The sequence below is a fragment of the Heterodontus francisci genome, chromosome 21 (genome assembly GCF_036365525.1).
Source record: "Heterodontus francisci isolate sHetFra1 chromosome 21, sHetFra1.hap1, whole genome shotgun sequence".
Classification (NCBI taxonomy): Eukaryota; Metazoa; Chordata; class Chondrichthyes; order Heterodontiformes; family Heterodontidae; genus Heterodontus; species Heterodontus francisci.
In genome coordinates, this window is record NC_090391.1 from 53,417,898 (window position 1) to 53,431,287 (window position 13,390).

Consider the following 13,390-nt stretch of genomic DNA (forward strand, 5'->3'; position numbering starts at 1 on the left):
GCCATGTTAAGTAATATGCAGTGATGTCATTTTACATGAAATGCAACGTTACCATTTTCGCTGGTACGCACTGCGACCATTTTAGTCACATGCACTGTGGTCATTTTAATTGGTATGTAGTGTGACCTTTTTTAGTTAATATACACAATGGCAATTTTAAAAGACATGCACTGCAACCATTTTAAGTGACATCCATTGTGGCCATTTTAAATGACTCGCAGTGTGACCTTTTCAAGTAACAAGCACTGTGGCCATATTAAGTGACATGCAGTGTGACCTGTTAAACTGATCAGCCCTTTGGCCATCTTAATTGACAGACATTGCAGCCATTTGAAGTGGTATGTAGTGCGACCATCTTGTGTGATATGCAGTGCGACCATTTTATGTGACACGCAGTGCGGCATACTTAAGTGATATGCAATGTGACAATTTTGAATGACATGCGTTGAGGCCATTTTAAGTTATATGCAATGTGACCATTTTATGTGCCATTTACAGAGGCCATTTTAAGTGATATGTAGTGTGGCCATTTTAACTGGCATGCACCTGCAGCCCTTTCAAGTGATAATGTTGCGACTGAGCACGGATAATGCCTTGCCAATTACTCCACATGTCACAGCATATTGTTAAAGTTTCCCACCTGCTGGAAATGAGTCTATTTAAACACGTTATTAACCCCCAGAATAGAACACACTAAACCATGAGACTTTAAACTAAAATAAATTCACTATTTATTAGTAAACTAAATGCTAAACAATACTGGATAAATCTATGTCTGCAAACACTTCTTAGTCCTTCCAACCCTCATGCATTAACACATCCATTCAAAAACAAACGGTTTTAGCTGTTTCTTCGGAAGAATAAAACAATTGGGTTGCAATTCTTTCAACAAGGAATATAACAACAGGTCTATTTAGATTTTTGAATTATTACTCTATCAGTAGAAACTTCAGTGAGTTTTCAGAACTCCCAAAAAGGCAACAGAAAGTTACTCCTGAGGCAGACACTTCTTTGAGACTGGAAGTAAAAAGGAATTTGTTACCTCCAATAATGCCAAGATTACTTTCCAGTTGTTTTTTTCACCCTTTCGGCGACACACAGCCTGTAGGCCAAGTAGAATTTCTGCAGAGCAAAGGACAAAATCTTTACTTCAAGGAAAGCACACTTCACTGTTCTGCGACAGCAAACCAGTTTGAGCCAGTCTTTGCACATAGTTCAACTGATACAATGTGGCACGTGACCTCTCTCTCTTGCTGTCGCTTAGGAAACAGGCTTGCAGCTCAGGGACTGTTCCCAGAGAATATAAAACTGTTCTCAGTCTTAAAGGCAAACAGATCACATTAGTTTTTAAACAGAGAAATAAAACACTTGCATGACAATAGCCAATGCGACCATTCAGTGAAATGCTGTGTGGCCACTTGAAATGTCATGCCATGTGGCCATTTGAAGTGACATGCACTGCGACCATTTATAGAGGCCTGCACTGAAGCCATTTTAACTGATATGCACTGTGTTGGAGAAATTTTCTGAGCTTTGCTAATTATTACATAACGTTGTAGAAGCAGAAAAACAGGACACAGCTTGTAGCTAATCTAACCACAACCAACGGTCATAAATTGTAGACAGAGCAGCTAACCACAATCAGACATTACTGCCAGATATGGTGTCTGGAGTGGGCATTGAATTAAGGAAGTAGCTTGTTATTGTTGAAACTGATGTTTCGCTGACCTCGGACCCTGCATGGTGCACCGTTACGTAGGCAGTCTTGTGGGTGCTTATCTAATTGTGAAACTGTTAGCTCTGCCTTTTTTATACTATATAAGTCCACGGCGATCTGTAGCTCTTGGGGAGAGTAGCACTGAACCGCATTTCGGTAAGGTGTGCTTCCCCATGATATCATGCAATAAAGGGTTTGATTCTCAACGTCTGAGTCCGGAGAATTTGTTCAACAATTGGGCACAATCTGGATTTTCTCCAACAGTTTGGCGTAGTCGGCAGGATCCCTGAGTTCACGGGATCCAAAAGAACCTAGAAAAAAAACTAATCGACAGCATCAGGGGTAAGTCAACTTTTCTGCGACCCTGATATCCCAATCACCCAGCCTGAGCCGGAATGAAGAGGACAATTGGGTCCCACGTGAAGGCCAGGAATTAAATGGGCGAAGGGAACAAAGGGGTCAAGGAAGAATTGGCTGAAACCTGATCAGAAAAGTTCTAAAATTGAGTAAGTTAAGCTCACACATGGGAAGTGAGTAATTATGCGAGGTGAAGTTGAAAAGTAGATAAGTGGAAAATACAGTAAATTTTAAAATTCTGCAATAGACGGCTGGGCCGAATACCTGATCCCATTGAGTATACGAAGTTAACTCTCACACATGGGAAGTGAGTAAAGTACGGTGACAAGATATGGGACAGAGATGACTGGGGCTGTAACTAAATTACCAAATTGACCCAACAGGCACGTTTTCGGGGCTCCTGAGTACACCCGCTGATCTGGCCCGAGAGATAGATGCGGGTGCCAAGAGTTGGAGAACGAAAATACCGTTGACCTGAAGAGACAGGGATGAGCTGGTGAGCTGACCTTGAGAATTTAACATTAACTGCGCCTGTTCGTATCCTTGTGTCTATTCGTTTTGTTGTGTCTTGTTTGTTTTCCTGTGTTTTAATGCTATTGGATTCATAGGAAAGAACTCGTAAATTTAGAAGGTTTTGAGAAAGTAGAAGTAAGAGTGGACTCAACGGCTTCCAAGAAGGAAGGGTTGCCCCCGGGGACAAGTAAGCCATGTCCTCTGGAGAAAGGCGACCCGCGTCCGTTTGCCCCCTCGAAGGAGACGCAGAAGTGTCACTGTAAATATGTGTTTTAAAGATAGGTATGTTTTAAAGTAAAAACAAGTAACTGTGTCTTTGATTCGACTGTGAGAATGTCGGAAGCTTCCGCGAATGAATTGAATATCTGGGAAGAACAGCTTGTGTTCTGTAAAGCTGACTGTCATTAACTCATTGTTGTCTGGCTTTAATGTTGAAAATTGAATTCTATTAAGTTCTTTGGAATTGAATGAGTGTGAAAAGTGATTGTTGAGTGTGTTCATTTCGATTTAGTGTTGTGCACCCAGGAATGGGATATAAAATTGAATTATATTTTAAGTTAAAGTTTTATTTTTAGTTGGTTTTGCAACTGTGAAAAGGCAATGAACAATTTTCTGAGGGATAAGCTTCAGCCTTGAAGGTCTGAAGATGTCTGGCAGAAATCTAATTTGGGGTTTGGAACATTGTTTTAATTGGAAACTCTGCTATTGTTTTATTTTACAGTCTAAATTTGAAGACATGTTTTACTGACTGTTGTATTGTTTTAAGGGAAAGAAAGGATAGAAAAGGAGATATAGGAAATATTCTGTCTGTTTAAAAAGATTAAAGTTTGTGTAAGGACCTAGTGTTAAATCTTTTGTTGCAAGAATGTTAAATAACTTTTTCTTTTGTTTTTGGTTTTATTACAGTTATTTGAAAAGGCGCCTGAAGAAAGAGCAAGAAAATGATGTAATTTACCTATCTCTTAAAATAAGCACGTGCTATTCTGTTCTGTGTAGTTAATAAGTATTATAAGTTACTAAGTCTGAATTGAATTAATACTGTTAAGGTTAATTGACCTGTTTAAGTTGAAGAACTGGAAATGTCATTTGCAAGCACAATGAACTTTCAAGTTTAGCATGTCGAGTTTTGGAGGAGTCTAAAGTTCCGAACAGGGGACTCACTCATATAACATCGGCAGTTTTGATATTTAATTATTATTGCAATGAATTGGATTTGGAATCATCTTTGTCGTAAAATTCCTTGGATTAGGAACCTCTGACAAGAGATACAAAAAGTTTGGAAACAATTGGAGTTTCATCGAAAATGCTGTCTTTCCTGATGGAGATGATTTCCTTTGAATTTGAAAAATGTTACACATGATTTTGTTGTTTTTAAACCCTAAGGATACCAAAAGGATTGAAAAGGTTCAAAATAGGTAGTTCTTTTCGATCAGAAAAGAAAGGTTTCGTAAAGTGACGTCGCTGAGAATGTTTTGCTCTGCCCTCTTGGAGACAAACAAAGAACTTAACCCGCTGCAGCTTTTTGCATAGCTGAGAGTCAAATTTATACATATTGGACATTGCCAAATTTTACATTTCTAAGTTGACAGATAGAATTGGACAAATTAAACCATTGGGCTCAGGGGCAGTGCCACAATGGATTCTTTTTAAGCAGGTGACGGCAGGTTCCAAGGCCACATGAGAACTGATGCCACAACAAGAGATCCAGCAGCTTAGAGAATTTAAAACTGAATTGCAGACATCAAATATCATAGCATCTTTATCAATGAGACAAAATGCTTGAGAAGGAAAGATAGTTGCAAACACTTCTGTCCTTAACGTACAAAAAGTACAACCAAGTCTGGGCATAAGAAATTGGAATCAATAAACAAAATGTAACTGATATGAGTGGTGATTTAAAGCACTAAAAGGGAAATTTATCTGATATTTCAGAGGACAATCAAAGTTTTAGAAAATAACAAATCAGTGGTTTACTGTGTTGGACTTTAGCAATGGGTCCATGCAGTTGGCACAAGAGTGTCAAAATAAATTTGCATTTACGTTCAAGGGACAACAGTACTTCTGCACGTGTCTCTCCCAGGGATTTTATAATAATCCATCGATATTCCACCTTCCTTCAAGAAGGTTAGAGTGAAAGTTAGGCTGAAAATGGCACCGATAATGAAGGAAAAGTTTTCTTATTTGGGAATAATAATAACACAGGGAAAGCATGAGACAGAGCAAAAGAGAGTGCAGGCAATCCTCGAACTCCCCTAGCGCAAGATATTAAAGCTCTAAAAAAAAAGGACTGTTCCTATTTCTGGTTATGAGATTAAACAGACAAGAAGCAACAACCCCCACGGTTAACCCCACATCCGAATTACCGACGAGTAAGGTTACGACCCAACAGCCAAAAGTGACTGGTCTCCCTTGCCCGGTCTTGACTACAGGACTAGAAAATAGACTTGTGATAATAGAACCAAATAAAATTGTATATGATAATGTAAAGCTTGAGTTGGTACCGGTAATATTGATTTTCTCAGATATCCAGCTACCTGACTGGTGCCCTGAGAAGACCCGAGAGTTGTACAAGGTATTACTGTAACAATTGTTGAGACAGGAATTTGGTAATGAGAAAATAATGAAGGGAAAGAGCCATAAACGCAGTTTGGTGAATGACGCAGCCACAGTCCTTAATACAGGAACTTCAATTGTCAATACTATAGATTTGGGAAATGTGGACCAGAAGGTTAGAACTCTCAGTCAGCTAGTAAAGGATATTAAAAAAAAGGAACAAAAGGCACAGAAGTGGTGTAGCTAAAGTAGGACAGGATCTGTCAAAAACGGTGACAGGACTGGTGAGAGTACGGGAAGGTCATGCTCATACTATTAATGATATCATAGAAAAGGTAAAGGAGGTCCACGACATTTCAAATAATGAAAGTGTTTGTAGTACATACGGTCTGTGGATGTTAGAGCAAACGAAGGAAAATTGGAGGCAAATTGATGCAGGACAGGTACCAGTTTGGATCAATTACACCCAGTTGGAGGACTGAGCTATTGACACAAATGATAAAATTATCAGGTGTCAACTCAGAAAACTTAAGGTATGGAAAGGTCAGGAATGTGTTAATACAGGATCTATGAGTATTGGAGTAGTGTTGGGAATACCTGTAATTCTGAGAGATAAGTTAGGGATACAATTACATGAAGTAGAAAATATAGGAGTGATAAGGGGAAAAGATTACATAAAATACAATGATATTTTACCATATGTTGTGGAAATTGGAAAAGAGGTAATTGGAACAACATTGTCCATTTTCTGAGTGTAGTCTGGAAAACCAGGTGATCATGTCCTATATATAAAACGGCAGAATCAAAATGTGGATTTAATACCACTGTAAATTGCACCATGAAGACTAGGAAAGCATTGTCAGGACTAACCCATGTGGCCTATATGGGAAAGGGGAGATATTGCTTAACCACCACAGCGAAGGAGTACCAGTATGGACATAAACGGACTTGTCCGGTGAACAACAGTATGTTTTGGTTCAACCCACAATTACCAACCCGAGTAGGGAAGATGGAGTTGGTACAGATATATGAGCAAAAGACAGAAACGATAACTGTGACAGAATGTATCAAGGAGGAATTGACAAATTAACTCCGAGAATATGAATATACTATTCAGACATTGCTCACAAGCTTGGGTAAAGAGAGACAGCAGCTGGAATCCATTGCAAGCTGGAACAACAGTCGAAGATGCGACAAGATGAGATTGACAACATAAATGATTCTACCTGGAAGGAGGACTTATGGAACTGGGGGTCAGACGTGCAGATACACCCCTGGTTCAGAATTATCTCCCATGTTCTGATAGCGGTTTTGGGTATCATGGTGTTAGATTTGACGTACTTAATTTGGCAACTTAAGAAATTAATTAGGCAATGCAAGAGGATGTATGAATACAGGTTGGACAGCTACCCGAAAAGCAATTAGTGTTCGAACTTGCTCTGTAAAAGGAGGGACAATTAGTTATGCCAGAAAAAGGGTAATTGTATAACCTTTTCATATATACTGAAAGTGAGCAAATGAATGATCAATGTACTTTATGAAATTGTATTATGTTTATACAATCGATTATGTAACAATGATGTTTAAATGAATTTTTAATTGTACAAGTGTACCACCTTTTATGTTGTAAGCAAGTATTTGAAGCCCCTGCAAAACTTATGCCTTTACAAAATTCCCGCTGCCTCCTTGTGATATAAGCAGGCGACGTATTGAGTGCGACCCCTGCGGGTGTTGAAGGCTGTTTCTAGACAAATAGAGACCATTAAAGGCACCTAGGTGGGATCAAGGGAAGGATTCTTAAAAGGGTTGTTGAAGAGTCAAGAGGGGACTGTGAGAACAGAATTTTAGAATTTTAAGAACAGAATTTTATGGGGCCATTTAAGCTGAGATTAATCAATCATGTATTGCTAGCTTGGCCTTGCGGCTGGTACAGCGCGATGGCAGGAAATAAATTATGCTTCAATGACTACTTTAAATACCTCTCCCCTCCACATACGATGATATTGTGTTATCATGGTATGATAAAAGGAGGGATTGTTGGAGAATTTTCTGAGCTTTGCTTATTATTTCTTAACTTTGTAAAAATAGAGAAACAGGACGCAGCTTGTAGCTAACCTAACCAATGATCAGGAAATGTAGACAGAGCAACTGACCACAATCATCGGTCTTAGGAAGGGACAGAGCTCATGATGGATTTTGGGGAAGTTAAAGCAGAGTGTTCGTTACTGACTCTTCCGCTTTTATCATGTTTGTCCAACCTAGCTAGAAGCAACGGCCAAATATAGTACCTGGAGTGTGTACGTTAAATAGGGAACAATAGCTTGTTCTGCTCGAACTAACGCTCTACTGACCTCGGACATTGCAAAGGGCACAGAGCTGCAGGTGGTCTTGTGGTTCTCCTGTGTTTGATGCTTAAATGTGAAACTGCTAGCTCTGCTTCTTTTATACTATATAAATGCACAGCGATTTGTCGCTGGCGGGAGCAGCACTGGACTGCATTTAGGTAAGGTGTGCTCCCCCATGATATCATGCAATAAAAAGTTTGTTCTCAACGTCTGAGTCCGGAGAATTTGTTCAACAATTGGGCACAATCTGGATTTTCTTCAACAGTCACATGGAAGGACAAGGGCAGCAGATGCATGGGAACATTACAACTTGCAAGCTTCCCTTCAAGTCACACAACATCCTGGCTTGGAATTTTATCGCCGTTCCTTCACTGTCGCTGGGTCAAAATCCAGGAACTACTTTCCTAACAGCACTGAGGGTGCACCTACCCCACATGGACTGCAGCAGTTCAAGAAAGCGGCTCACCATCAGCTTCTCGAAGGCAATTAGGGATGGGCAACAAAAGCTGTCAAACCAGCGATGCCCACATCCCATGAACTAATAAAATAAAACTGTATTTAAAAAGATCAGTAGTCCTAATACTGAAGCCTGTGGAACACGACTTCATACTTTCAATCTGAAGAACAATTGCCCCCCACATCTCTTTGCACTCTCTTCCTCAGCAAACATCATATCCAAACTGTCATTGGCCCTTTACTCCATCGGTTTCAGATTACCAGACACGTTTCGTAAATGTTAGTTGATCAAACACCTTTATAAAGTCCATCTACATGACATCAACTGTCCGTCCTTCCTCAACCCCACCTGTTACTTCATCAAAGAACTCGATGAATCTGTTTATCATAGAATCATAGAACAGGTCCAGCAGAGGGGCAGGCATTTACACCATCTTTTCCATGCCAGCTCTTTGCAAGTACCACTCACCTAGTCTCACTCCTCTGGCTTTTCTCTGTAGTCATGTTTATTTTTCTGCAGAATTGCCCAATTCTTTTTTGAAAGCCACGATTGAATCAGCCTGCACCAACATCTCAGACTGTTTATTACAGAACCTAATGACTCGCTATGTAAAGGTTTGCCCTCATGTTGCTGTCATTTCTTTTGTCAATCGCCTCAAAACGGTGCCCTCTCGTTCTCCATCCTTCCAAGAATAAGTACTGTCTCTCCATATCTGCTATACTCAGACAACTCTTAATTTTGAACACCGCTATAAAATCATCTCTCAAATTTCACTTCTCTAAGGAGAGCAGAACCAACTTTTCCAAACAATTCACATAACGGCATTCCCTCCTTCCTGGAACTATTTTATTGAATCTTCTCTGCACCCCCTCTAATGCCTTCAAATGCTTCCGAAAGTGCGTTGCCCAGAACTGGGCACAATTCTTCAATTGAGGGGAACCAGTTTCTCATGCATGTTTATCATAGCTTCCTTGCTTTTCTACTTTCTGCCCCAACTTATAAAGCTCGGGAGACCGTATGCTTCATTAAACATTTTCTCAAGCTGCCCTTTGAACGTCACTGACTTGTGCACATATAATCCCAGGTCCCTCTGCTCCTGCAGCCCCTTTAGAATTGCACCTTTCATTTTATATTACATGTTCTTGTCCTTCCTACCAAAATAAACCACTTCACATTTCTCTGCATTAAGTCCATCTATTTTATATATATACATATATGTATATATAAAAGAAGGGCTGCTACCACTGACTCCTGAAGATATCCACTGTATACTTTACTACAGTCAGCACTGCTTTACGTTTCCTGTCACTCATCCAATTTCATATCCATTCCGCTACTGCAATTTTTACAAATGTGTTCTAACCCCACCAAAAAGCCTGTTCTATAGCTCATTATCAAATGTTGTTTGGAAATCCATGTTTCCACATAACCCTCATCAAACCTTTCTGTTACCCCATCAAAAAACGCAAGCATTTATTATTCCATGATTTCCCAACCAGCCAATATCTCTTCCTGGAATATGGTCTCTGAAATTTCCCCCATCATTGACATTCTGCAGACTGGCCTGTATTTACAGGGTTTATCCCCCTCCTTTTTATTCTACAGTTTTACATTTATAACCCTCCAGTCCACTGGCACAACTCCCATATTCAAAGAGGATCGAAGGATTCTGGCCAATGCTTTTGCTTTTTCCACATTTCCTTCCCTCAGCAACGCTCAAACATCTCCTCCAGACTGGGTAAATGGTCTACTTTATAGTTGTAAAAAAATTGTTGAATTGAAAGGAATTAACTGAACCTGTTTTTTCAGTCGATAATTAACATCAGCCTCCATGGACCTTAATTTTGCCACTGGAGCGTTTCCCTTTTCTATTAAAAAGGCTCTCTTTACAATGTGTTATCCCATAGTGTCAGCGGAGGCATCACACCTGGCAGTAACAGGGATCAGCGGCCCTGGAGACAGGGAGAGGATAGATCAGGATCTGAGAATAATAGATTGGAGTGTGAGAAAAATGGGTCAGAATCTGAGAACAAGAGATTGGAATGTTACAACAATGGTCAGGAGTTTCTCCCCTGCCTTTGACTTTCTTTCTGCGTTTTATGATTGGCTAACATTGGATCGCCGAATCTATTTCGCCATTTTAACGATGCAAACGATGTATTATCCCATCCTTGCTATTGTTGGTGTCCCTGGTAAGTGCCTCTCACAAGTTATTGATTCTATAAATGAAGCTTAACTTCAGTACTGTTATTGTCATTTACTCAGTCTTGCTTGTTGATATAATTGTTCCTGGTAACTCTCTGTGTCCAGCTTTTAGATCTTGATATTTGATTTCACGGTATTATTTTCTTGGCACTTGCATTTTGGGAAGACTAAATCTATTGTCATTGATTTCCATCAGAAATTCTGTTCCCAATCCACCCACTCCATCTCGCGCCCTGCCCAATGTCTGAGAATGAACACGACTGCTCACAACCTCGGTGACCCTTTGATCCTAAGCGAAGTTCGAATCTCTTAGCCTCTGTTTCAGCAAAACTGCCGACTGCCACCTTCATAATATTGCACGTCTCCACCTCTCCGTCAGCTCATCTGCTGCATAAACCCTCATACTTGCCTTTGTCGAATCCAGTCGAATATTCCACAGTTTTTCTGGCCACCATGACAATTAAAAGCCTCCTTAAATGTCAGGTCATCCAGGACAATGCTGCCTAATTCACACCAAGTACAGTTCATCCATAACCCCTATGCTCACTCACCTATCCTCGCTCCAGGTCCGGCAATGTTACAATTTTAATATACTCATTCTTGGGTTAAAATCTCTCAATGGCCTCCACCCTCCGATTAGGCCCATTTCCCTGCACATTTTCCATATTCCAGGCACTTCTTGTAGTTTGATTATTTATCATTCCCTTTTTAAGTTGAATTTCTTTCTCTGTGGATCTCTCTCTGGCCATGATTTTGGCCTCAGTAGAGTCACTGGGATCGGTGCTGTGGAATCCATGCTGGTGATCATTTCTGTTGTGGCCTGCACGCTACCCATGATGGAGATGGTGCTAGTCCCTGAGTAACCTGCATGGACCGGCAGCGGGAACATGGTCTGAATTTGGCATCAATCAGGCGTTCTGGCAGCTTTCTAACTTGGTCTGCACTGACCATCTGTGTTAGTCACTCTCAGCTCAACAGGCTATAGTTACAGTGTATCTCTGTCTGCAACATGGCAAACAAATGGAGCACAGGCTGCAGTGAGGGGCTGCGCAAAGTATGCGGAGGGTGGGGGGGGGTGCTCTGCCCTACCCAGCCGGGTTTCCCGAGAGTACTTTTCCTACCGACATATAACCCAGGAGCAGTGTGTGAGGTGACTCTGATTCAATAAGGAGGTGGTTACAGAGCTGTGCCACCTGCTACATTACGACCTGAAGCCTCACACCAGGGTGAGGACAGAACTGCCAGTGACCATTACTTTCACATTTTCATTGAACTTCTGTGAATCTGGATCTTTCCAGGGAGGAGCAGGCGATATATTCAACATCTCCCAATATGTCATCACTTGATGTACCCGGAAGGTGATGGAGGCATCCCATATGGTTTTTCTCCTCAGTTGGGAGAAGCAGGATGAGAAGACCTGTAGTTTTAACAGGATGGCAGGATTTCCGCTGGGGTATGTGGCTCTGTGGGGCCTCCAAGTCAACGGGGAGAGGTACAGAAACTGATATACTCAGTGCATGAATGTGCAGTTGGTGTGTGAACATGCCCAGTACATCATGTTTGTAAATATCCACCAGCCTGGAAGCAGCCACAATACCTTCATTATGAAGCAGTCAGCCCTTCCCAGCGTCTTCAGCTCTCCATGTAAAAAGAGAAATTGTCTCCTCGGAGACAAAGCCCTCTATACGCGGTTCATTTTCCACCCACCCACCATTGCCCCCCACCCCATCACTCAAAATGCAAGGAGATCAAGCATATAACGAGAGCAATGCAGTCACTAAGAACATCATGCAGAAGACCATCGGCTTCCAATGACTGAACCGTTCAGGTGGAGCCCTCCAGTAGACATTGAAGCAGGTGCCCAAGTTCATGGTGTTCTGCTGCACCATTCATTTTGTTGCCATCATGAGAATACAAGTATTGCCACCAGGAATTCAGAGGACACCTCAGGAAGAGGAGGTAGAGAGGGTATTTTCTTGGGACCTTCCACCCGAAATGTCCATCATAGAATTCCTGATAAGATTCTGGTTCCAATAGGATCATGTAACCATATAACCATACAAATTAGGAGCAGAAGTCGTCTATTCAGCCCATATAGCTTGCTCCGCAATTTAATGCTATCATCGCTGATCTGTTTTCTGTCTGAAATTCCACATTCCCATTTATCCCCGATAATCTTTCGTTGCCTTTCCAAACAAGGATCTATCTTCCTCAGCCTTAAACGTATTCAATTACTCCACCCCCACCACCTTCTGAGGCAGAACATTCCAAAGTCACATGACCCTCTGAGAGAAAAACATTCTCCTCATCTCTGTCCGAAATGGGCGACACTTAATTTTCATCAGTGCACGCTAGTTCTGGACTCACCCGCAAGAGGAAACATCCTCTCCACATTCACCCTGTCCAGACCGTTCAGGATCTTATATACTTCAGTCAAGTCTCCCCTCACTCTTCTAAGTTCCAATGAAAACATGCCCGACCTGTCCAACATTTCCACATAATACAACCCACTCATTCCAGGTATCAATCTAGTAAATATCCTGTGAACAGCCTCCAATGCATTTTTTTTTAGAATTAGAACATTCCAAAGCAGTACAGGCCCTTCGGCCCCCGATGTTGCGCCGACCTGTGAAACCATCTGACCTACACTATTCCATTTTCATCCATATGTCTATCCAATGACCACTTAAATGCCCGTAAAGTTGGCGAGTCTACTACTGCTGCAGGCAGGGCCTTCCACGCCCCTACTACTCTCTGAGTAAAGACACTACCTCTGACATCTGTCCTAGATCTATCACCCCTCAACTTAAAGCTATGTCCCCTCGTGTTTGCTATCACCATCCGAGGAAAAAGACTCTCACTATCCACCCTATCTAACCCTCTGATTATCTTATATGTCTCTATTAAGTCACCTCTCCTCCTCCTTCTCTCTAACGTAAACAACTTCAAGTCCCTCAGCCTTTCCTCGTAAGACCTTCCCTCCATACCGGGAAACAGTCTAGTCAATCTCCTCTGCACCCTTTACAAAGCTTCCACATCCTCCCGATAATGCAGTGACCAGAACTGCACGCAATACTCCAGGTGCGGTCTCACCAGAGTTTTGTACAGCTGCAGCATGACCTCGTGGCTCCGAAACTCGATCCCCCTACTAATAAAAGCTAACACACCATATGCCTTCTTAACAGCTCTATTAACCTGGGTAACAACTTTCAGGGATTTATGCACCTGGACACCAAGATCTCT

The 13,390-nt window shown here is 41.4% G+C and overlaps 1 long non-coding RNA gene across 1 annotated transcript; it reads left to right on the plus strand.

Annotated features, from left to right (window-relative positions):
• Window positions 1-1,836: 1,836 nt before the first annotated feature.
• Window positions 1,837-7,692, plus strand: LOC137381020 (uncharacterized). The gene is made up of 2 exons (XR_010977109.1): window positions 1,837-2,223; window positions 2,458-7,692. It is a non-coding gene; the product is annotated as an uncharacterized lncRNA (long non-coding RNA).
• Window positions 7,693-13,390: the final 5,698 nt, after the last annotated feature.